This window comes from Gopherus flavomarginatus, chromosome 2 (genome assembly GCF_025201925.1).
Source record: "Gopherus flavomarginatus isolate rGopFla2 chromosome 2, rGopFla2.mat.asm, whole genome shotgun sequence".
NCBI lineage: Eukaryota > Metazoa > Chordata > Testudines > Testudinidae > Gopherus > Gopherus flavomarginatus.
Window position 1 is genome coordinate 300245774 of NC_066618.1, and position 23983 is coordinate 300269756.

The 23983-nt window shown below is 54.2% G+C and overlaps 1 protein-coding gene and 1 long non-coding RNA gene across 2 annotated transcripts in view; one reads left to right on the forward strand and one right to left on the reverse strand.

Annotated features, from left to right (window-relative positions):
- The window catches only part of VPS28 (VPS28 subunit of ESCRT-I), a 122149-nt gene that overhangs the window by 19379 nt on the left and 78787 nt on the right, over positions 1–23983 (reverse strand). The gene's annotated exons all lie outside the window — the stretch shown is intronic.
- Positions 19913–21783, forward strand: LOC127044511 (uncharacterized). Its single transcript, XR_007772516.1, has 2 exons — positions 19913–21353; positions 21463–21783. It is a non-coding gene; the product is annotated as an uncharacterized LOC127044511 (long non-coding RNA).

Here is a 23983-nt window from a genome sequence, read left to right on the forward strand (position 1 = left end):
AGCCTGCCTGCCCACGGACAATGAGCCCCGTCCCTGGCCCCATGGCTGGTGGCTCGCTGGGGTTGGGGACATGGTGTCCTGGCCCTGCGAATTACGGACTGAATGACTGGGGACAAGCCAGCTGCAGCACCCCCCCAGCATAGCACAGGGCCCTGGAAAGCTCAGCCAGGTACAAGCGGGGGCCCCTCCCCATCCCCCCTTCCCTGCCTCCCCACCTCCATTTCAGGATCCAGCTCAGCCCTACCTGGCCTGGAGCTCATCTCTCACCCCAGCCAGAGCCAGAGCCCTGCCTGCCTGTCCTCACAATCCCACCCTGCGGTGCAGGAGCCTTCTCCTCCGCAGCCAGCGCTGGCTAGGGCAGGAAGGGGTGAGGCCAGCCCCGGGGTGGGAAACTCCCTGTGATGCAGCTCAGATCCAGAACAAAGCGACTGGAACCGACTGCCTCAGCATGGACCCAGCTGCAGGGGACAATTAACCCTTTCACTGGGGCACATCCCAAGGGGGGGGGCACAGGGCAGGGGAGGTGCCATCAGGATGGGGGGCAGGGGCTGGTCCGTGCAGAGACAGCACCCCAATGGCCGAACCGGGCAATGGCCATGTGAGGTGCTGCCTAGGCTGCGCATTGGGGAGTTGCTGCTATGTGTCCCCTGGGGTACATGCCTTTTCTTAGCAGCCCCCTTGCTGGGTGAGTGGCCTTATCTCTGCACAGAGGGTGGCAGGGCTGCCCAGGGGAGGGGCAAGAGGGGCAATTTGCCCTGGGCCCCGCAGGGACTCCCACAAGAGATTTTCGGGGCCCCTGGAGCGAGGTCCTTCACTCTCTCTGGGGGCCCTGGAGTTTCTTCCGCACCAGGTCATTGTCAGCAATTCAGTGGTGGGGGGTCCTTCTGCCCTGGGACCCTCCACCGAAGTGCTGGGTCTTTGGCGGCAATTCGGTGCTGAGGGGCCCCCGCTGCCAAAGACCCAGGCTCCCAAATCCTCTGGGAAGCCCTGGAGGGTGGTAACCCTTAGCCCCACCTCCCAGGGCAAAGAGAACATTTGTTTACTGCAGTTAAAAATCCTGCCCCGAGCCCCTGTGGATGGGCATGTCCAACAGGCCAAGGGCTGTTTAAGAGCCTTTTTCTTCCCATTTGGTCCTGAAATGTTGTTGTTTTTTTAATTATCATGCACAGTTTGTAACCAAGACTGGAGGACAGGTGAGACCCAGATCTCAGCTACAGGATGGGTGTCTCTGTTCAGATAATCTGCAGTGAGAAAGTTAACATAGGATCATCATTAGGTTTCAGAGTTAACACCCACTGACTGGAGCTATTCAGCGCTCTCCTTGCTGACTCCTTGCCTGCAGGCTCCGTGAGGCAGCGCTGCACAGGAGTGTGGCTGGGAGGTTGTACTTGAACAAGGGCTGCTGCTCCCCAGAACGGCTTCACCCCACACAAAGTGTTTGCTTCACTCTACCAATAGTACTGGTGGCACCTGGCCCAGCCCTGTGCCTGGAGAGCAGTGGTACTGCCCCACTTTGGGAAGGGCTTTGGGACTGAAGGATTATTACACATGGACAGACTCGGCGGGCTGTCAGCTGCATCTGTCAGTGTAATTCTGGGGGAGGGCAAAAAGGGGAAGCCCTGATGGCACATGCAGACCTCTGACAAGCTGGGGGGGCAGCTGCCCCTGTTACCCCATAGCAGATGATGCTCCTGATTCTGTGGATTCCCCCCAGACAGTCCACGTGGAGTCAGTTACTATAACAGGAAGGGGAAGCTCCCTGCGACAGGCCATGGGGTAAATCAGCACACGTCTCTCCTCCAGAAGAGCTGCTCTGGCCTGACCCTTCAGGGCTAGCCAGGGCTGTGGGGCTACTTTGGTCCTGAGAGCAGCTCGTTCTCCCCATGGTTACACTCCCTGGAGCTGCCCTGCTCTGTTATCCCCGTAGTTGTTACTGAGTGACAGAAAACGGAACACAGTTAACCCAGGTGGGACTTGAACCCACGTGGAGTCCCCAGCTCCAGAGGCTGGTGCCTGATCCATTAGGACACGGGTGTGATAGTTTTGTGCTGCCTGACAATGTGGAAGGCTGTTGAGTCAGGTGACCATATTTCCCTCTGCTGAATATGGGACACCCGGTAAAACTACTCTTATTCAAGCGAGTTCAACAGCAATCGATCAGAACTGTGCAGTGCAAACTTTCAAATTAACATCAAGCTGACTGAGTCCCTGCTTAGTTGGTTTCTTTCTATTTACCTTCTGATCTTTAAGGCTTTAGGGTTTACACAGGGAGGGGTGACACACACCCACCTAACCCCCACATACACACACGGAGAGATAACACACCCACACTCCCATACAACTCTCTCACAACATGAGGGGTGACTGACCAACCCAGCGCTCCCTGCCCGGTGCTCTCTGCCATCCATGCTCTCTTCCCCCCCAGGACCTGCTTCTTCTGGTACCTGGCGCAGTGTGTGTGTGTGGGGGGGAGTACACAGGGTCACATGACTCCCTCCCCAGATTTTTGCCAGGGTTCCCACCAGAACATGGCCAGCAGCAGCCTTTCGGCACTGTGCGGGAGGGAAGGGAGGGGAGCTGCTTCCAACCACAACGTGGGGCCTGGCCCCTGTCTTTGCAGAGCTCATCTCTTCCCCACTCCCACTTCCCTGTACAGCTAGTTCCCCTTGGACCTTCTCCCAGTCCCACAGCGAGCAGACCCTGTCCCCCTCCGTTTCCCAGCTGCTCTGTGTAGCTGAATCCTGCTCGTTCCTCGGGCCTCGGCCTCGGGGGCCAGAGATCAGTGGGAAGGGCAGGGCAGCCACCTGATGGTGCCACACTGGCAGGGCAGCCAGTGCGCCAGGCCAAGAGTCAGCTCCCAGCTGGGTTTATGAGCCTCCCTCTCGGTCCCGGGGAGAGTGCAGACGTCAGCTGGTCTCCTAACAGCAGCTGATGGGAGTGGGCAAAGGGTAGCTGGGGCGGGTGGCACAGATGTGGTGAGCTGGTGGCAGAGAGCCAACTGGGACACAGGCATGTGTGGCAGAGGCTGCAGGCTCCCGCTGCCCTCGGTAACGGCTGGGAGAACACAGGGGGCCACGCTCCAGCCCCTGGCCTTGCCGTGGGTCTATGGGGTGCAGTGAACATTGATCCCCCAGGGAGCACAGGGCTCCCCTCAGGGCTGGCTTGCTGCTTGCTGATGCCTTACAGAGCAACAGGAAGGAGCTTGTTTCCTGGTGATGGGGGCACTGGGAGAGGATGCCCTCAGATGGGATGGGCATGTGCATATCCAGCCCCAGAGACACACACATGAGGCACGCAGCGGTGAGCTGGCAGCCAGCTGGCTAGCGTTCTAAGGCAGCTCAGATGCCAAGATGATGGGCCCCGTCCCAGTGTGGCTGGCCCTGTCAGGGGGCACGGTGCTTAGCCCTCCCCTTGCCCCGTGACGCAGCCCCCTCACCTCCCCAGGTGGGGAAATGAAAGTCATGTGGCCAGATCAGGGATTTCTGGGGTAGACAAGAGTGAGGGGCTGGGTGAAGCAGGGGGCTGAGCTGGGAGCAGGAAGTGGCCTGAAGGGGCGCTGGCGCTGCCTGGCCTGGTTCCCCATCCCAGCCGTGGCCGGCGCACTGCACCCAGCAGAGGAGCCTGGGAGCATGGGCTGCTCTCAGGGAGGTTTGGTTCTAAGTTCTGACTTCCAGCATGGCGGGGGGGAGCTCAAAGGAAGGCGCTCGGCACCAGCCCCTTCGCCAAGAGGGAAGAGTTTGGACTGGGGGCCGGGGCTGGGGGCTGAGAACTGTGCAAAGCTCCATCAGTTAGACCAGGATAGGAATCTCCCTTTCAATAGTCTGGAAAGTGACGGGCGGCCCAGGAAGGCTGTGAGGGTGGGGTGCACCCCATGCCACGCACGAGTGCACTACAGGCCCCTAGCAGTGCCCGGGGGGCAGGGGATCTCGCTGGCTCACCAGAGGGGATAGTAACAAAGATTAGGAACCAGATCGCCTGTGGTACAGGGGTAGGCACCATCATCTGTCTGGCATGGCCCTCTAGTTGTGCTGGGCTGGTGAGTGCCCAGCTGCCCCTCCAGCACTACGATCCATGGCTGAGTGGCCACTCAGGGACCAGTCGCAACACACGAGACTGAACATCTCCAATGCTGGTGTCATGGTATAATTCCCCACTCTGAACCTTAGTGTCCAAAAGATGGGGTACCAGCATGAATTCCTCTAAGCTCAATTACCAGCTTAGTACTTGTAGCGCTGCCACCAACCAGGAATTCCAGTGCCTGATACACTCTGGTCCCCCCAAAACCTTGCCCGGGAATCCCCAAGACCCAGTCCCTCTGGAACTTAACACAAGGAAAGTAAACCCTTTCCCTCACCGTTGCCTCTCCCAGGCTTCCCCTCCCTGGATTACCCTGGAAGATCACTGTGATTCAAACTCCTTGAATCTTACAACATAGAGGAAAATCCACCTTCCCCCCCTCCTTCTCTCTCCCCCTCCCAGACTCTCCCTGAGAGAGACAGTAATCCTACCACAGAGAGAAAATTAACCTTTCTCTCCCCCTTCCCTCCGTTCTCCCCACCAATTCCCTGGTGGATCCAGACCCAGTCCCCTGGGGTCTCACCAGAATAAAAAAACAATCAGGTTCTTAAACAAGAAAAGCTTTTAATTAAAGAAAGAAAAAAACAGTAAAAATTATCTTTGTAAATGTAAGATGGAATATGTTACAGGGTCTTTCAGCTATAGACACTGGGAATACCCTCCCAGCCTAAGTATACAAGTACAAAGTAAAATCCTTTCAGCAAAATTTAAATTTGAACTCCTTCCAACCAAATACACATTAGCAAATAAAGAAAACAAACATAAGCCTAACTCGCCTTATCTACCTAGTACTCACTATTCTGGACATATAAGAGCCTGTATCAGGGAGATTGGAGATAAACCTGGTTGCACGTCTGGTCACTCTCAGAACCCAGAGAGAACAACAACCAAACACTAGCAGCACACACACAAACTTCCCTCCCTCAAGATTTGAAAGTATCCTGTCCCCTGATTGGTCCTCTGGACAGGTGACAGCCAGACTCACTGATCTTGTTAACCTTTTACAGGCAAAAGAGACATGAAGTATTTCTGTTCTATTAACCCTTGACTATCTGTTTATGACAGCTGGGATTTCACAAGGGCTTGTGCTGTGTTGTGTCTGCATCATTGCTGAGCGTTAGCTCCTGATGGGGCCGAGTAGCTCTGTCGTGGTATAATTCCCCAATCTGAAACTTAGAGTCCAAAAGATGGGGTACCAGCATGAATTCCTCTAAGCTTAATCACCAGCTTAGATCTGATAGGCTGCCACCATCCAAAAATATAGTGTTTTGGGGCACTCTGGTCCCCCCAAAAACCTTCCCTGGGGACCCCAAGACCCAAATTCCTTGAGTCTCACAACAAAGGGGAATAAACCACTTCCCTTCCCCCTCCTTTCTTCCTCCCAGCTCTTTCCCGCCCTGGGTACACTAGGAGATCACCGTGATTCAAACTCCTTGAATCACAACACAGAGAAATCAGGTTTTTTCTCCCTCTTCCCTCCCCCTCCAAGGCTTTCCCTCCCTGGGCTATCCTGGAGAGATAGACAGATTCAAGCTCCGTGAATCTAAAACACAGAGGAAATTCACCTTTCCTCCTCCCCTCCTCCTTCCCTTCTCCCACCCATTCTCTGGTGAGTACAGACTCAGTTCCTTTGAGCCTTAACAAGAGGAAAAAATTAATCCAGTCTTTTAAAAAGAAAAGCTTTTAATAAAAGAAAGAAAAAAGTAAGAAATCTCTGTAAAATCAAGATGGAATATTACAGGGTCTTTCAGCTTATAAACACTAGAAAGAAGTCTCCCCCCAGCACAAATACCAATCAAAATCCGTCCAGCAAAATACACATTTGCAAATACAGAAAACAATCACAAGACTATAACCGCCTTTTCCACTTAATACTCACTATTCTGAATATATAAGAGACTGTAGCAGGGAGATTGGCAAGAAACCTGGTTGCATATCTGGTCCCTTTCAGGACCCAGAGAGAACAAAGCAAAACCCAAAAAACACAAACATAGGCTTCCCTCCACCAAGATTTGAAAGTATCTTGTCTCCTGATTGGTCCTCTGGTCAGGTGTTTCAGGTTCACTGTTTGTTAACCCTTTACAGGTAAGAGACTTTAACCCTTAACCATCTGTTTATGACAAGCTCTCAGCTACGGGCTTGTCCTGTGTGGAGAACAGGCCTCGTCTGGTCTCGCTTTTCCTTCCCGCCCATGACTGCAGAGGTGTTAATGGGCCACTTCCCTTGAAACGTGTGTTAACTCCTTATGCTCAGCGATCAGATCCACCGTGTATTTAGCTGTGGGCACGTCTACACTGGTAACACGGCATCGGCGCAGTCAATGAAGACATTCTGCCAACGGGGAAGAGGGTCTCCGATCAGTGTACTTAATCCACCTCCCCGACAGGCGGCAGCTGTGTCAATGGGAGAAGTTCTCCTGCCAACACAGCGCTGTCTACACGGGGTAGGGAGTGGTTAGTGTAACTCCATCACTCCAGGGTGTGGGATTTCACCCCCCTGAGCAACAGAGTTGTACCAATAGAGTCTGTAGTGCAGACCAGACCTGTGATACCCTGAGCACCTTTCCCAGACCTGAGAAAAGCTCCATGTGGCTTGAAAGCAGGTCTCTCTCCCCAACAGACCTTGGTCCAATCAAAGCTATTCCCTTCCCGGCCTTGTCGCTCTAATATCCTGGGACCGACACAGTGACATTGTCCATGTCTGGCAGTGCCCATGACACCAATATTGGTGGATCCCACTCGGTGTGCCAGTCTCTGGGGAAAGATCCAAGCTGCCGGTGTGTTTGTACTCGCTGGGGAGAGCTGGAACCCCATACAGTGACGCGCTTCCTGCTCCAAAACCAGTGGGCAAAAATCGGGCCCAATGAATCCATCCCATTGACATGGGAACCCTCCCATCCCCTCCCCACCACAGCCCAGTTGCTGGCTGCCTACCCGCCCTGGCCCTGGCTTCACAGAGCTTGGCCGGACTAGTCTGACCTCCTGTGTGTCACAGGCTGGAGAATGTCACCTGCTAGGGTGACGTCAGTTACACTAAAGCATTTCAGTCCTCGGGACCTCAGCGGCTGTGGGCCACAAACACGGAGACCCAGGTGCCCGAGGCCTCTGCCACACAGGGAACCGATTAGCCAAGACTTGCCCAGGGGATCTCCACGGTCCCTGCCAAGCTGACCTGGAGGAAATTCCTTCTTGATCCCAAATCTGGTCATCAGTTAGACCCTGAGTGTGCAAGCAAGGCCCACCAGCCAGGTGTGCAAAACACAGGCCTTCCAGTCTGATCCCAGAGCACCATTCCCTGCCCTCCCCCCACAGGAACCCTGTCTCTGGCTGGGGCAGGTCTCTGTGGCTTCAGAGGAAGCCAGAAAATCCCCAGATTGTGCATTGGTGACAAAATTCCTTTTTGCCCCTAGCAGGCACCTGGCTGAAGCCCTGGAGGAGATGGGATTACAGGACTCGTAATGCAGCGCTGCAGGTGTTATGCGCAGGGGAGGGCGATGCAGGCAGGCCTGTGCTCCCCAGGAAGGAAGCAACTGACCTGGGGGAGTCACAAATTCATGGCCAGAAGGACCCCCACAGCCATCCCGTCCCATCCCCCAGGCTGGAGACTCTCGCCCAGATGCTGGATTCAAGCAGAGCATATGGGAAGCTCTTGCACGTCACCCTCACGATCTGAGCCAGGTGAGTCTGCCCCTGCCCGGGGAGAGCTGCTCCAGCATTTAATGACCCCCCCCCCAGCCAGGAAGCTGCTGCTTACTTCAAGGTTACAGGTGTCCGGCCTCTGCTGCCGGCTGTTGGATCTTGTTCTGCCTGCGTCAGCAGGCGGCAAAGCCTCCCACTCACTAGCAGCGCATCCCACGTGTGAGTGCCTAGGCACTGCTCAGCCTCTTCGAGAAGCTGACTACATTCAGCTCCTGATGCTTCCCACTTTTCCAGCCTGTAACAACGCTGCCTTTGGCGGGACACTTCTGAGCGTATCGATTCTGGATGAATTGCCCAGAGCAGGGCTGGGGAGGCAGCGCCGAGCCCACTCAGCAGCCCAGTTGGCCTAAGGGCAAAGGGCCATGGGCGGGGCAGCAGGGCAGAGCGACGCAGCGGGCGAGACTGGTGGAAATTTGCCCTCCTGAGGGCAGCTGAGGGCAGGGACCTCCAGGAGGGAGGGCAGACCAGGGAAGGCAGACCAGGGAAGGCAGACCAGGGAAGAGGCAGCCCTGCGCTGGTCGGTGGCCTGCGGTGCGGTGTGAGCTGTGGATTGCCAGGCACAGAGTTGCAGCGCTACGATGGAGGCAGAGGCAGCAGGTGCAGACACACTGAGGATGACTGGGTGCGGCAGCTGCGGCATGTACATGGTCCTAGAGGGAGCACCTGAAAGGAGTTTCATCTGCATGAAGTGTCGTCTGATAGAGCTGCTGGAGGAAAAGGTAAGGGGACTGGAGATGCAAGTGGAAACTCTGGCTGAGTTTAGAAGGGGATTTGAGCAGATGATGGAACACAGACATGATGAGGCACAGGGGACAAGCTCAGGCGAGCGGACAAAAGCAGGACCTAAGGACTCTGAGGAGGGACTGCTGGGTGAGGAAAGTGGACGGTGGAAGCATGTCACTAGGAGAACCAGACAGAGGATAAGACGGGCCAGCGATGGACAAATAGAACTCAGGAGTAGGTTTGCTGAGTTGGGAAATGAAGATGGAACACAGCGGGCTGCTGAAGGAGTAACGGCAAGGAAGAAGAGGCAAGCAGCTAGTCCTGCAGATGGAGGGGAGCAGTCAGTGGAGGCAACATCAAGTACGAGCCCTAGGAGGATTGTGAGGTCGAATACAAATCAGGAGGAATCACGGCCAGCTGCTGTGGGGGATAGACCAGAGAATCGCATTGTCACCAGGAAAAGGCAAGTCTACGTGATTGGAGACTCTCTACTGAGAAGAGTAGACAGGCCTGTAACTAGACCGGATCGGGAGAACAGAAGAGTGTGCTGTCTGCCGGGGGCTAAGATACAGGATGTGGACTTGAGCCTGAATACGATCTTAGCGGGAGCAGGAAAAAATCCGTTGATTATCCTTCATGTGGGAACGAACGATACAGCTAGTTACTCACTGGACTGTATCAAGGAGGACTATTTCAGACTGGGGAAGAGGCTTAAAGACATCGAGGCTCAGGTGATCTTCAGTGGGATTCTGCCGGTTCCTAGAGCGGGGCGACGAAGGAGGGACAAGATTATGGCGATCAACAGATGGCTCAGGGAGTGGTGTTATAAGGAGGGCTTTGGGATGTATGGTCACTGGGACGCATTTACGGATAGACAACTGTTTGCTCAGGATGGACTTCATCTCAGCAAGGAGGGAAATAGGATTCTCGGATGGAGGCTCGCCGACCTCATCAAGAGGGCTTTAAACTAGAAAGTTGGGGGAGATGGTTGGGAAATGTTCGGGAGATCTCCACGCCAGAACATAACCTGGAGAGGGAAGTAAACAAAGTGAGCGGGGATACCCTTGCGGCCCCAAGATTTGATCCAAGGAGGAATAGTGGAGTAGAAACCAGAGTAACGGGTGATGCTGGTGGCAGACAGTTTGTGCACGACGGGGGAAAGAATGTCACTGACGCCAAACACCGAAAATTAAAAGGTTTGTACACTAATGCGAGGAGCCTAGGTAACAAGATGGAGGAACTGGAGTTACTCGTGCAGGAAGTGAAGCCGGATATTATAGGGATTACCGAAACCTGGTGGAATAGTACTCATGACTGGAGCACGGGTATTGAAGGCTATGTGCTGTTCAGAAAAGACAGGAAGAAAGGCAAAGGTGGGGGAGTAGCCTTGTACATCAATGATGAAATTAAATGTAGCGAAATAAGATGCGATGGAATGGATAAGACGGAGTCCGTCTGGGCAAAAATCACGCTGGGTAAAAAAGCAACTAGAGCTTCCCCTGAGATAGTGCTTGGGGTGTGCTACAGACCGCCGGGATCGGATTGGGATATGGATAGAGACCTCTTTAATGTCTTTAATGAAGTAAACACAAAGGGGAAATGTGTGATTATGGGGGACTTCAACTTCCCGGATATAGACTGGAGGACGAGTACTTGCACGAATAATAGGGGTCAGATTTTTCTGGATGTGATAGCGGATGGATTTCTTCATCAAGTAGTTGAAGCACCTACGAGAGGGGATGCCATTTTAGACTTGGTGTTGGTGAGCAGTGAGGACCTCGTAGAAGAAATGGTGGTAGGGGACAACCTTGGTTCGAGTGATCATGAGCTGATTCAGTTCAAACTAGATGGAAGGATAAACAAATGTAGATCTGCGATTAGGGTTTTTGACTTCTCGAGGGCTAATTTTAAAGAGTTAAGGAAATTAGTTAGGGAAGTGGATTGGACGGAGGAATTAGTGGATTTAAATGTGGAGGAGGCCTGGAATTACTTTAAGTCACAGCTGCGGAGACTGTCAGAAGCCTGCATCCCGAGAAAGGGGAAAAGAACCATGGGCAGGAGTTGCAGGCCAAACTGGATGAGCAAGCAACTCGGAGAGGGGATTAGACAAAAGCAGAAAGCTTACAGGGAGTGGAAGGAAGGCAGGATCAGTAAAGAAAGCTACCTTGCTGAGGTCAGAACATGTAGGGATAAAGTGAGGAAGGCTAAAAGCCGCATTGAACTGGAACTTGCAAAGGGAATCAAAACCAATAGTAAAAGGTTCTACAGCCACATAAATAAGAAGAAAACAAAGAAAGAAGAAGTGGGGCCGCTATACACTGAGGATGGAATGGAGGTTAAGGATAACCTAGGCATGGCCCAACATCTAAACAAGTACTTTGCCTCGGTTTTTAATAAGACTAGTGAGGAACCTTGCGATGATGGAGGGATGATAAACGGGAATGTGGATATGGAAGTGGATATTACTGCAACTGAGGTAGAGGCCGTACTTGAACAGCTCGATGGGTCGAAGTCGGAGGGCCCGGACAATCTCCACCCGAGGATATTAAAGGAACTGGCGCGTGAAATTGCGAGCCCGTTAGCGAGAATTTTTAAGCAATCGATAATCTCGGGTGTTGTGCCGTATGACTGGAGGATTGCTAATGTAGTTCCTATTTTTAAGAAAGGGAAAAAGAGTGATCCGGGTAATTATAGGCCTGTTAGCTTGACGTCTGTAGTATGTAAGGTCTTGGAAAAAATTTTAAGAGAGAAAGTAGTTAAGGACATAGAGGTCAATGGTAATTGGGACGAATTGCAACACGGATTTACTAAAGGTAGATCGTGCCAAACCAATCTGATCTCCTTCTTTGAGAAGGTGACGGATTACTTAGATAAAGGAAATGCGGTAGATATAATTTACCTAGATTTCAGTAAGGCGTTCGACACGGTTCCGCACACGGAGCTGTTAGTTAAATTGGAAAAGCTGGGAGTGAATATGAAAGTTGTAAGGTGGATAAGGAACTGGTTAAAGGGGAGACTCCAGAGGGTCGTATTGAAAGGTGAACTGTCGGACTGGAAGGAGGTCACCAGTGGAGTCCCTCAAGGATCGGTTTTGGGACCGATCTTATTTAACCTTTTTATTACTGACCTTGGCACAAAGAGCGGGAATGTGCTAATAAAGTTCGCGGATGACACGAAGCTGGGGGGTATTGCTAACACGGAGAAGGACAGGGATACTATTCAAGAAGATCTGAACCACCTTGTAAACTGGAGTAATAGAAATAGGATGAAATACAATAGTGAAAAGTGCAAGGTCATGCATTTAGGAATTAATAATAAGAATTTTGGATATACGTTGGGGGCGCATCAGTTGGAAGCGACGGAGGAAGAGAAGGACCTTGGGGTACTGGTTGATAGCAGGATGACTATGAGTCGCCAATGTGATACGGCTGTTAAAAAAGCAAATGCGATTTTGGGATGCATCAGGCGGGGTATTTCCTGCAAGGATAAGGAGGTGTTAGTACCATTGTATACGGCGTTGGTGAGACCCCATCTGGAATACTGTGTGCAGTTCTGGTGTCCCATGTTCAAGAAGGATGAATTCAAACTGGAACAGGTTCAGAGACGGGCTACGAGGATGATCCGAGGAATGGAAAAACTGCCTTATGAAAGGAGACTCAAAGAGCTTGGCTTGTTTAGCCTGGCCAAAAGAAGGCTGAGGGGGGATATGCTCGCCCTATATAAATATATCAAGGGGGTTAACGTTAGGGAGGGAGAGGAATTATTTAAGCTTAGTACTAATGTAGCCACGAGGACGAATGGGTATAAACTGGATATTAGGAAGTTTAGACTTGAAATTAGACGAAGGTTTCTGACCATTAGGGGAGTGAAGTTCTGGAATAGCCTTCCGAGGGAAGTAGTAGGGGCAAAAGACTTTCCTGGCTTTAAGACAAAGCTTGATAAGTATATGGAGGGGATGTTATGATAGGATCGTTAATTTGGGCAATTGATCTTGAATTACAACCAGACAGGTCTGCTCAATGGTCTGCGGGGAGATGTTGCATGCGATGGGTACTGAGTTGCTGTGGAGAACTCCTTCTTGGGTGCTGGCTGGTGACTCTTGCCCACATGCTCAGGGTTTAGCTGATCGCCATATTTGGGGTCGGGAAGGAATTTTCCTCCAGGGCGGATTGGCAGGTGCCCTGGAGGTTTTTCGCCTTCCCCTGCAGCGTGGGGCACGGGTCGCTTGCTGGTGGTGTCTCTGCAGCTTGAGGTCTTCAAACCATTTTTGAGGATTTCAATAACTCGGTCCTGGGATAGGGGTTGTATAAAATTGGATGGGTGGGGTTCTGTGGCCTGCCTTGTGCAGGAGGTCAGACTAGATGATCAGATTGGTCCCTTCTGACCTATGAGTCTATGAGTCTATGAGGAGAGAGGCCTGCGGGGCAAGGTCTCTGCAGAGCTGCTTGGGGGCTGAGTCAGCCGGGCCCATCCTGGGAGGTGCTGAGTGGGGCTGCTGGTTCGTTCGGTTCTTGCTGCTGGAATGAGGAACCCAGACCTGTGAAGGTTCAAAGCTGAGGAGGGTAATTTACCGTCTCAACTGCCCAGGCCCCACACGGAGCCACTCGGTCCCCGCTGTTACTGGCCCGGAACAACACTGGGCAAAGCCATGGCTCCAAACCCCTGGGGCAGCACCAGCCTGGCCGTGGCCATGGGCACCCAGCTGCTGCCCAGGCCTCCTCCCCCTGGGCTGGCCACACTTGCTCCCTGTGGCAGGCTGCTCCCCCAGCGCTCAGATCCCACAGTGGCAGGTGCTGCAAAGACGCAGAGCTGAGCCCTGCGGTTCCTGGATCTCAGCCGGTTTGACCTGTTCGCCAGCCTGCTGAGCCAGAGAAAGGCAAACAGCAACATGCCTTGTGAGCCTGCCCCATGCGAGGTGCTGGCAAAGTCCTGTTCCGGATCTCAGCTCCCACAGCCCAACAGCATAATGTGTTCCAGGGCTTTGGGGGGGGGGACCTCATTTTAATTGCTATAGAGGCAAGAGGGGGGCTGTGGATTGGGATTGTGGAGTATCTGCAGAGCTGGGGCTGTGCAGAGCACAGGGCCGAGCAGGCAGGGGCTGTGGGCCAGGACTGAAGGGCGCTGGCAGAACTGGGGTGGGTGGGAGCCCAGGATTGGGCCAGCAAGGGCTCAGGGCCAGGACTCAGGGGCGCTGGCAGAACCTGGCGGGGTGGGGGGGGGAGCAGGGCTTGGGCTAGCAGGAGGCTATGGTTAAGAACATAAGAACAGCCACACTGGGTCAGACCAAAGGTCCAACTAGCCCAGTTTCCTGTCTTCCAGCAATGGCGAATGCCAGGTGCCCCAGAGGGAATGAACAGAACAGGGTATCATCAAGTGACCCTTCCCCTGTCGCCCATTCCCAGCTTCTGGCAAACTGAGGCTGGGGACACCATCCCTGCCCATCCTGGCTAATAGCCACTGAGGGACTATCCCCTGTGAACTTACCTAGTTCTTTTTTTGAACCCTGTTACAGTCTTGGCCTTCAACATCCTCTGGCAAGGAGTTCCACAGGTTGACTGTGCGTTGTGTGAAGAAATACTGCCTTTTATTTGTTTTAAACCTGCCTCTTATTAATTTCATTTGGTGGCCCCTAGTTCTTGTATTATGAGAAGGAGTAAACAACACTTCCTTATCTACTTTCTCCACACCAGTCATGATTTTATAGACCTCAGTCATATCCCCCCTTATTCATCACTTCCAAGCTGAGAAGTCCCAATCTTACTAATCTTTCCTCATACGGAAGCCGTTCCAGACCCCTAGTCATTTTTGTTGCCCTTTTCTGAACCTTTTCCATGTCCAATATATCTTTTTTTGAGATGGGGTGACCACATCTGCACACAGTATTCAAGATGTGGACGTACCATGGATTTATATAGAGGCAATGTGATATTTTCTGTCTTATTATCTGTCCCTTTATTAATGATTCCCAACATTCTGCTGGCTTTTTTGGCTGCTGCTGCACAGTGAGTGGATGTTTCCAGAGAACTCTCCACAGTGACTTCAAGATCTTTTCTGAGGGGTAACAGCTGATTCAGACCCCACCATTTTATATGTGTAGTTGGGATCATGTTTTCCAATGTGCATCACTTTGCATTTATCAACACTGAATTTCAGTTTTGTGAGACCCTTTTGTAGCTCTTCGCAGTCTGCCTGGTTTGGGATTGGGGCGTATCAGTAGGGTGGTGTGAGACGCTACCCCAGCCCCGGGCAGTGCGGCCAGCCCCAGGCAGGTGAGAGCTGGGTGAGACGCCTGCTGCGTGCTGCTCCTTTGCTGGCCAGATGGGGCCGCTAGAGAGCGATGGGGACCCCTCCCCCAGCAGCACTCCCAGGCCAGGCAGGGAGAGTCCGGCCAGCCTGAGATGGGCCGCGCTCTGCCAGTGCAGCCTCCGCCAGCCGTCTCCTGCCCTGCACCGCGCTGCCCCCGGACGGCCCCACCCAGGGTTCAAACGGGAACCAGCATCTCATGGCCCGTGTGTGAGTGGAGAACGGGAGGCAGGGCTGAGCCCCAGGGTCCCTGCGCGCCAGCCCCAGACGGGCTCTGTCCTGCTGGAGGGGCAGCTGCTCCAGTCCCAGGAGCCCCCATCTGCTGCCAGCTCCTCAGGCTGTGTTCTCCTCAGTGCCTCGCTCCCAGGCCCTCGCTCTTGCCACGGCCCCACTGCGCCGAGAGGGGCCCGCAGGCTCCAACCCCCCGGAGCTCCCCAGTGGGTCACATGAGTTCAGCCCCCGGCAGAACAACCTGGCCAGGGAGCAGCTGCAGCGATGCAGGATGGCCTCTGCATCAGCCAGTGCTTATTGATTAGCTGGGATCCGGCTCCTGAGGCCCTGGGGTCGGAGGGGATCGCTAGGCCGGAGTGTCTCCTGTATCCGAAGGGTGCGTCCGCTGCACAGCTGTACCCGCGAGGCAGGGGTTGCCTGTGGGTGTACGTGTGTGCGCAGCCGTGCAGCTGGGGGAGTCTTGCAGAAGTGGGGTGCTCCGTGCAGGGATCACTGGGCAGGACATACTGACTTCCGGATACAGTCAGACACATGCAGGCGCCGCTGATACAGACACCAACACACGCTCGCAGCCCTGTGCCCAGCACTTCTACACGGCACATCCCTCCGGTGCATACCCCTTCCCCTGCACAGGCAGGTCCTCCTGCGGGGTATGCACTGGACAGATCTACCAGCGGCCTTAACACAGACATGGGCGTCGGCAGGCTGGCAGGAGGGACTGCGACCCTGGGCTGGTCAGCAGTGGCCTGGAGCATGTACAGGGTGGGACCCAGACACGCCTGCTGCCTCTGGGGAAATGGCCGGCCAGGGCAGCCTGTGGGTGCTGCAACAGATGAAAGGGGCTGTGTGTTGTGTGCATTGCTGGGGGGATGAAGAGCTGCCGGCTGGGCTCCCCCCAGCTCAGCAAAGCGGCAGGACCGGCTGGATCAGTCCTCAGGCTGGGGAAACTCCAGATCCTGCCGGGAACAGAGCGAGGGGCTCAGTCGGGGGCACTCTCACCTCTGGGGCAGCACCCACCCCAGGGCAGGGCGAGGAGCTGTGGTGCTGCTGGCTTTTGGTGTCCCACAGAGCTCCTGGCCTTGGGAATGGGTCGAAAAATCCAGGCAAAGTGCCATGGGGTGTAACAGCCCCACAGAGCAGAGGGGACCCAGCCAGAGCCATCACCTAGCAGGAATTAATATCCCTCCCTCCTCACCTCCTGGGGGGCTGCGGTTGATCAGTTCCTAGTTGCTCGGTGCTCTGCACTCGCTGAGGGGACCCCAGCTCTCCCCAGCACAAAGCCCCCTCCCCTCCCCCCGGCTGATAGTGAGCAGTGACACGCTGGAGTCCCCAGATGCAGCCTGGGCTCCGGGTGCAAATCCCCACCTGGTTCTGGGGGAGGCGGGCAGGTGGGTCCAGCCCATGGCAGCGAGGGCTCTGTCAATGCAGAACTTCCCCGGGCTCGCAGTGTGTCGTGGTGCCCGGCTATCTACCTGTGGCCGGGGTCACGCCGGGCCCATCCCTGGGGCGTCAGAGCTGAAAATGTAACTCTCCACAGGGGAGAGCCTACCCACCATTCCCACCTGCACAGAGGCCGCCAGGGCAGGCTCATCCCTGGGAAGATGCCGATGGCTTATTATCTGTACACCGCGGTGCCTGGGAGCCCCCGTCGCGGACCAGGCCCCCACTGGGCTCGGCGCAGCACAAACACAGCCTGCAAAGACAGCCCCTGCCCCAAAGAGCTTCCAAAGGCAGGACAAGATGAGACAAGTGGAGCCAGCCGGCTGGGTGGACGGGGCAGTGCCAGGGTACCATGGGATGACAGTGGTCAGCGTGGCAGGCAGGGAGCTCCGCATGGCAGCAGTCAAATCATAGTCACGGTTTTCCTAGGTGTGCTGGCACAGGGGGGCTTGATGTCAGATATGATGAGCTGACGGGGTCCGTGTGGTGTGGGGCCCTGGGGGCATTTCCTGAGCGAGTCCCCCTGCTCCATTGCCTGTGGGTCTGCAGCTGCCTCAAGGCGGAGAGGAATCAGTAGAGGTGCTGCAGTACCCCCCACTCCCCTAGTTCCAGCACCTGTTCCTGACGGCGTTTCTCTGCTCACGTCGACCTGAGCGGTGGGGCCAGCAGGACCCAGCTCTCCGTCCCCGTGGGGGCTGTCGTCAGGCTCGGGCCTCAGTGGGACAGATGGGGCCAGGGTGGAGGGGGAAGCACTGGGCCAGGGGCTCCGTGTTTTGACTGCAGTCTCAGGCTGGGAAGAGGAATGGCTCAGCCACAGGGGGTGAAATTTCCCCCTGTCCCTGGAACCAGCCTGAGGCCCAGAGCCCAGCTGAGTTGCCCAAGCAGGACTTCAGAGGCCCCAGGTTGATTTCACCAGGGAGGCTCCCGTCAGGTTGTTCCTGGAGCTGCGTGCGGGTCAAGCTGAGCTGTCGGTCCTGGACTGCTCCTGATGGACCTGTGCCCCTGGCTGCTGAATACCAGCCCCTCCGGGACCAGGGTGAGCCGCTGCACTCCATAACGTTTTATGGAAATATGCTTACGAGTGTGAATACGCTTTATGCGAAAGGTCTCTTGTAAGACATCATTACAAAGCTTATAATCTACTGAATGTGATCATCCTATTTGTATAAATGTATAATTCTTGTATCTGAAGCTAGAAATACAGTATAAAGTATAACTCTGAGGTCCTGTTGTCATTATGCAAAGTGGGGGCCATTGGTAGTGGTTTAGAATCTTGGTGGCTCCCATTGACTAAGACAATTGGTTGTTGATGGCTCTGTTTACTTGCAAGGCTTCCTCTGGTTGTGTAAGCCGGCCAGGAAGAATGGAGGCTGGGGTCTCACAGGACATGTGACCATGTCACCTGGTACTGGAATCCATCTTAAACCCGGTGCTTTTCCATTTGGAAGGAGGAGTGGGGAGCCAGAGAGACAAAAGATTCTCGCCTTGTGCCAAAGCTATAAAAGGTGGGGGAGCAGGACAAAGGGGGGTGCCAGTCTATGAGTCTATGAGTCATGAGAACCCCTAGTTACCACCTGAGATGGAAATGACAAGGACTGTACCAGGGGAAAGGATTGGGCCCAGACTAGGAAGGAATCTAGTCTGTGAAAGAAGCTTATTGGACCTTCTCTGAGGGTGAAATTTACCTGTAATCAGTTTCTTAATGTATTAGGCTCAGACTTGTGTGTTTTTGCTTGATTCTGCTTGGTGACTTACTTTGTTCTGTCTGTTATTACTTGAAACCACTTAAATCCTACTTTTTATATTTAAAAAAATCACTTTTGTTTATTAATAAACCCAGGGTAAGTGATTAATACCTGGGGAAGCAAACAGCCGTGCATCTCTCTCTATCAGTGTTATAGAGGGTGGACAATTTATGAGTTTACCCTGTATAAGCTTTATACAGAGTAAAATGGATTTATTTGGGGTTTGGATCCCATTGGGAACTGGGTGTCTGGACCTGCTGAGTGGTTTTCTGTTAAAGTCTGCAGCTTTTGGGGTACGTGGTTCAGACACTGGATCTGTGTTGCAGCAGGCTAGTGTGTCTGGCTCAACAAGGCAGGGTTCTGGAGTCCCAAGCTGGCAGGGAAAAGGGGCTCAGAGGTAATTCCAGCATGTTAGGTGACAGTCCCAAGGGGGTCTCTGTGACCGAACCCATCACAGACCAGGGCCTCCGACACCCGTTCCCCGGATATGACACGGCATCCTGAGGTCACAAACCTTTCACTATGAACATCAGACACAAAGAACTGATGCCCTGAGCCCAGGGTCCCTCCGGCTAAATGCAGCTGACCGGAGCCTTGGTTTTGCTAGTTACACAGCCTGGAAACTAGGCTGGGCTGTCCCTCAGGCGCCCACAGCGGGCATGGCCCATCTTTAGCTCCGGGTGGTTCTGTCTGTGCTCTGCCGCTTTCTCCGGAGTGCTGTGGGCTCTCCTCAGGTGCCGAGTCTGCTGGCTCCTAAGTGTGTCCTGTCCCTTCGGATCCCTTGTCCTCTCGCGCAGTCACCAGGTTTGACCCGGATCCCTGGCACTCCCATGACTCCATTAGTGCCCTCCGTAGTGTGTCTCTGGCCGGCCCCTCATAGGAGCGCCTGTCTCCAGGGCTAGCAGGTCCTTGACCGACGTGCCGTACTCCACGGCCGGCCATCTCCTCTCAGCATGTCTCCATCCTGGCTGCAGCCGGTTTCCCAGCCTTGGTAACAGGTAGGTCGTTCATCCAGTTGTAAACGGACAGTCCTCTTGGGGCGCCTTGTCCCCTATCCAGCGCGGAGACAGAGCCAGGTGTGGTTTGATCTGGTATCGCACAGAGACGCCCTCGTGAGGAGCACTTGCTGGCATGACCTTGCACGCACAAGGCTGTTGGGTGGGGTCATGCCGGCTGGGGTGGGCCCTTGCCATTCCCAGAAGTACCAGACCCTCTGGTAAGCTGGGAATGCAGGAGTAGCCGCCCTTGTGAGAGGCTTGGGCCCCTCACCCTGTCAGTGCCTGTGCCCTGAAACCCTGGTGAGGAGCTGGTCCCGGGAGCAGCTAACTGGGGCCTGACACCCCGGTGAGGGGCTGGTCCCGGGGGTGGCTAACCAGGGCCTGACACCCTGGTGAGGGGCTAGTCTTGGGGGTGGCTAACTGGGGCCTGACACCCCGGTGAGGGGCTGGTCCCGGGGGTGGCTAACCAGGGCCTGACACCCTGGTGAGGGGCTAGTCTTGGGGGTGGCTAACTGGGGCCTGACACCCCGGTGAGGGGCTGGTCCCGGGGGTGGCTAACCAGGGCCTGACACCCTGGTGAGGGGCTAGTCCTGGGGGTGGCTAACCGGGGCCTGACACCCCGGTGAGGGGCTGGTCCCTTGGGTGGTTAACCTGGGCCTGACACCCCGGTGAGGGGCTGGTCCCAGGAGCAGCTAACCAGGGCCTGACACCCCGGTGAGGGGCTAGTCCTGGGGGTGGTTAACCGGGGCCTGTCCCAGAAGAAACAGCCTTGTGGATGAGTCTCTCAGCAGCTGTCACAGCTTATTCTACTTCCTGTTACTCGGTGGGTGTGCCGGGCGGGGGGGGGGGGCAATGGACAGATGCCCATTTCTCTTGAATCCTTCCCAGGCAAACAGGCCCGCTGTCAGCAGGATGCTGTCTGCAAAGCAGCTGCCGATTTGCCAGTCACGGCCTTGCTGCTCGTATTGGGCAGGGCCCGGACCTCCCGAACATTGGCACGTAGCCAGTGCTCCCAAGTACTGCTTTGCCTGGGCGGTCAGTAAGTCCACACCAGCTTTCCCCGTGGTCGGGCGGGCAGCTCACGCGGTGCCAGAGCCGCCTCCTGCTGGCGGTTATCACACAACCGGCAGGCGTCAGGCCCTCTGCCGAGGAGCAGAGCTGGGGTTTCATTCCTGGCCAGGATGCCCACCCTCGAGCTGGTCTCAGACAGCGGGCACTGCCCAGGTGTGGGGCAGGTTTATTTTACATAACCAGGTGGGGAAAACAGACTTGTGTCCGTGAAATACGACTCCATCCTGCCCACTCGGCTCCTCTTCATTTGGAAATACAGTTCTGCTCCTCCTGGTTCTTGGCGTTGGGCTTCTGACCCCCCTGTGCCCCCGCCCCCGTTAGGGTCATGCTCTGGCTCTGCAGCCTCTTTGACATCCATCGGCTTCGCTCCTGAAACAGGGAGACACTGCAGCATGTTGGTGGATTCAGGGTCCCTATCCCCTTCCCCCAGCTGCCAACGCAGGGTAGACGGGCCCTGTTCGGGGGCCAGCTAACACCAGGAATCGTCCTGGACAATATCTGATCTCTGCCTGGTAGTGCTGGAGAAGCATCAGCGTGTGCTGCAGCCTCTTTGGAGCACAAAGAAGGAGCTTAGGGGACAAAGGAGCCTGGATCCACGTGGTCGGCGGGTTGGAGGTGCTGGGAGCTTGATGCACGTGAGAAAACGGCTTAGGCAAAGATTGTAACGTGCAATAAGGAACGTGCAGTCCCCAGGAAGCATTATTTTGGTTTGATTTGTAACCTGCCCTGTCTTGGGCTCTCTCGCTCATTGTTGCAACTCAGGTCCTATAGTTGCACCAAATCTTGTACAAAGGAGGTCAAGTGAGTTGTCCTGGAAAAGGCTATGATTTGCTGGGTATTATTATGCTGTGTGTATGTGTGTATCATTTTTGTAGCTGAAGTTATAAATATTGTCTATGTACTTGTATCTCAATGTGTTTGATTCCAAGTAGCATCAGTGAAGCATTTGGCCAGTTTATTGTGAAGAGGCTCTTCAGATTAAGTGCCCAATCAAGAAACACTTAACTAACAATGGACCTTGGGAGAATCCAATCCACATCCGACGAACCTTCCTGGGAGCATTCAAGGTAGAATGTGAGCAATGGCTGCTCTCCCTGTAAAGAACTGAATCATGCATGGCCATGTGACTTGCCCGTGTGACTCCTAACTCCATCTTGCTGCTGTGATTTTCCACAGGAAGAACAAGGGGGTTTCCTTCTACATGGCAGGGGATATACAAGGCCCTGGAAACCCCTCCATTTTGTCTTCAATCCTACTTCTAACCTCTGGAGGAACTTTGCTAGAAACTGAAGCCCTGAACAAAGGACTGAATGACCCGTCCAAATCTGTGGATGCTCCAGAGACTTGATTTAAATCTGAAGTTTATTCCACCACTGCTACAAGCCTGAACCAAGGACTTTGCCGTCACTGTATGGAATTGATTCCATTTAACCAGTTCTAGCTCTCATCTCTACCTCTTTCCCTTTATGAATAAACCTTTAGATTTTAGATTCTAAAGGATTGGCAACAGCGTGATTTGGGGGTAAGATCTGATGTGTATATTGACCGGGGCTGGGGCTTGATTCTTTGGGATCGGAAGAACCTTTTTCCTTTTACTGGGGTGCTGGTTTTCATAACCATTCATCCCCACAAGAAGCGATGCTGGTGGTGATACAAAGGAACAGGCGTGTCTGAGGGAATTGCTCATATGACATCTGGTTAGCCAGTGGGGTGAGATCAAAGTCCTCGCTGTTTGGCTGGTTTGGTCCCTTAGCAATAAAGGACCCCAGCCTGGGACTGTGACTGCCCTGCTCTGAGCAATTTGTCTTGCATTGATACTCTCAGTTGTGTCCCACCAGAGGCAGTATCGTTACAGCGGGGTCACTGAACGGTGCCTGCCAGGCCAGGGTTACACAAGAGGCGTTTGCTGACGAGTGGACAGGCTGGTGTGGCAGGGGCTGTCACACGTGTTACGCTCCAGCCAAACTCTCTCTTGTTGAGGCAGAGAGACGGGTACCACAGTGGCTCCCCTCCAAATACCACAGCCAGCAGCGTTTGTTCTGTTTGGGGGGCCCCTCTTCAGACCCTGCTGGGACTCTGCTCATGTAAGCAACTGGCTGATCCCCCAGCAGAGCTACAGCCCATCCTTCCTCCCATGCAGCACATAGGGGTGGCAGTGGCTCTCCTGGCTGGTGGTGCTCCAGGACGGGCATCTGATATCATTCTGCCTTGCAAGCTGGCATCCAGGCTCCGTTCCTGCAGCCAGGGGTGGTCAGAACTTGGACAGAAAATGGATCAATAAGAACATAAGAATGGCCGGACTGAGTCAGACCAAGGGTCCATCTAGCCCAGGATCCCGTCTTCCAACAGTGGCCAGTGCCAGGTGCCCCAGAGGGAATGAACAGAACAGCACATGATCATTCCTACGAAGCGCTCTTCCCCATCACATCCACTGCAGCTGGCGTGTCTCTGTCTGTCTTGGTCTAGCTGGGATCTGCTTTCAGTCCCTCTGCCCTGAGCAATGCCTGTCACCTCACGCAGTTCGGGTCACATTTTGTCTGGGCTGAGTTTTAGGTTCTTGTCCCTGCATCGCTGTAGAAAAGGCTGGTCATTTTCAGTCACGGTCTCGTTCTGCGTCTGTTTCATTGCTCCCTTCACCTGCATGCAGGATGTCGCCTGCAGTTATTTTCACCTCAGGTCGCCCTTCTAGTGCTTGGGTGAGTTTTGATGCTGGCAGACCAGGTGTCAACTCATGCCAAAGTCGCCATGTCTCAAGGGAACACTGACAAATACATTGCTGGAACCAGCCTGGTTCACCTGCGTGTTAGTATTGTTCAGATCGATTTTAGGCTTCTAAGGATGTGTTTAATGTTTAGACTTTATTGAATCCTGCCGGCATCAATCTCATGGGTAACATCTGTATCCCCTAGTGCAAGGGAACATCTGAGCAGTTGGATTGGGAGCCTCTGTGACCCTGTAACTCACCAGGCAGGAGAGAGACATTAACCAGTGTGACGTGCTGGCTCCAGTGGGAGGTGTCACATCCTGCCCCAAGGGGAAGGCCCATTGACACCAGACAGACGATTGTGGGACGATAAAGAGGACAAAAGATGGTTGTTTTGCTCTCCCTTTCATGAAGTTGAGTCATGCACATGGATTCCTCCCATCAGCTGAATTTGCAGCTCACAGCAGAAGAGAGGAGGGGGATAAAATATCCTTAACAAGAAAGAATTGTATCTGTGCTGCTTGGACTTGGGGGAGGGGAGCAGGTTTCTAAGCATAAGCAAGAGATCCCCAGTGCTCACCCTGGGTCAGCCCTAAAGACCGTATGGAGCTTGCTGAACATGGAAACTTCTATGACTTTTTGGAACTTAAGATGTAATTCATTCGTGTATCTATGGTTACCTGCTTTAAGCTTGTCAATAACTTTTCCTAGGTAATCAATCTGTATATGGTTTATTATAGGGCTGGCTACAAGCGGGGGCTTTGGTGTGAGAGCTGAAGCGCAGGGGCTGTGGGATGAGGACGGGTCCTTTGGGACAGGGAGTAACCTGACTACTGCTGTATCCTTGAGGGAAGGGCCCGGCTATCACACTTTCGGGTCACCTGGGTGGCAGGACAGATGGGGGCACCCACGGGCCTGTCTGTGACTCCCCGGTTAGGCTGTTGTGGGGCTGAGGAGCTCACACCTGGTAACTGGTTGGTGAAATTGAACACA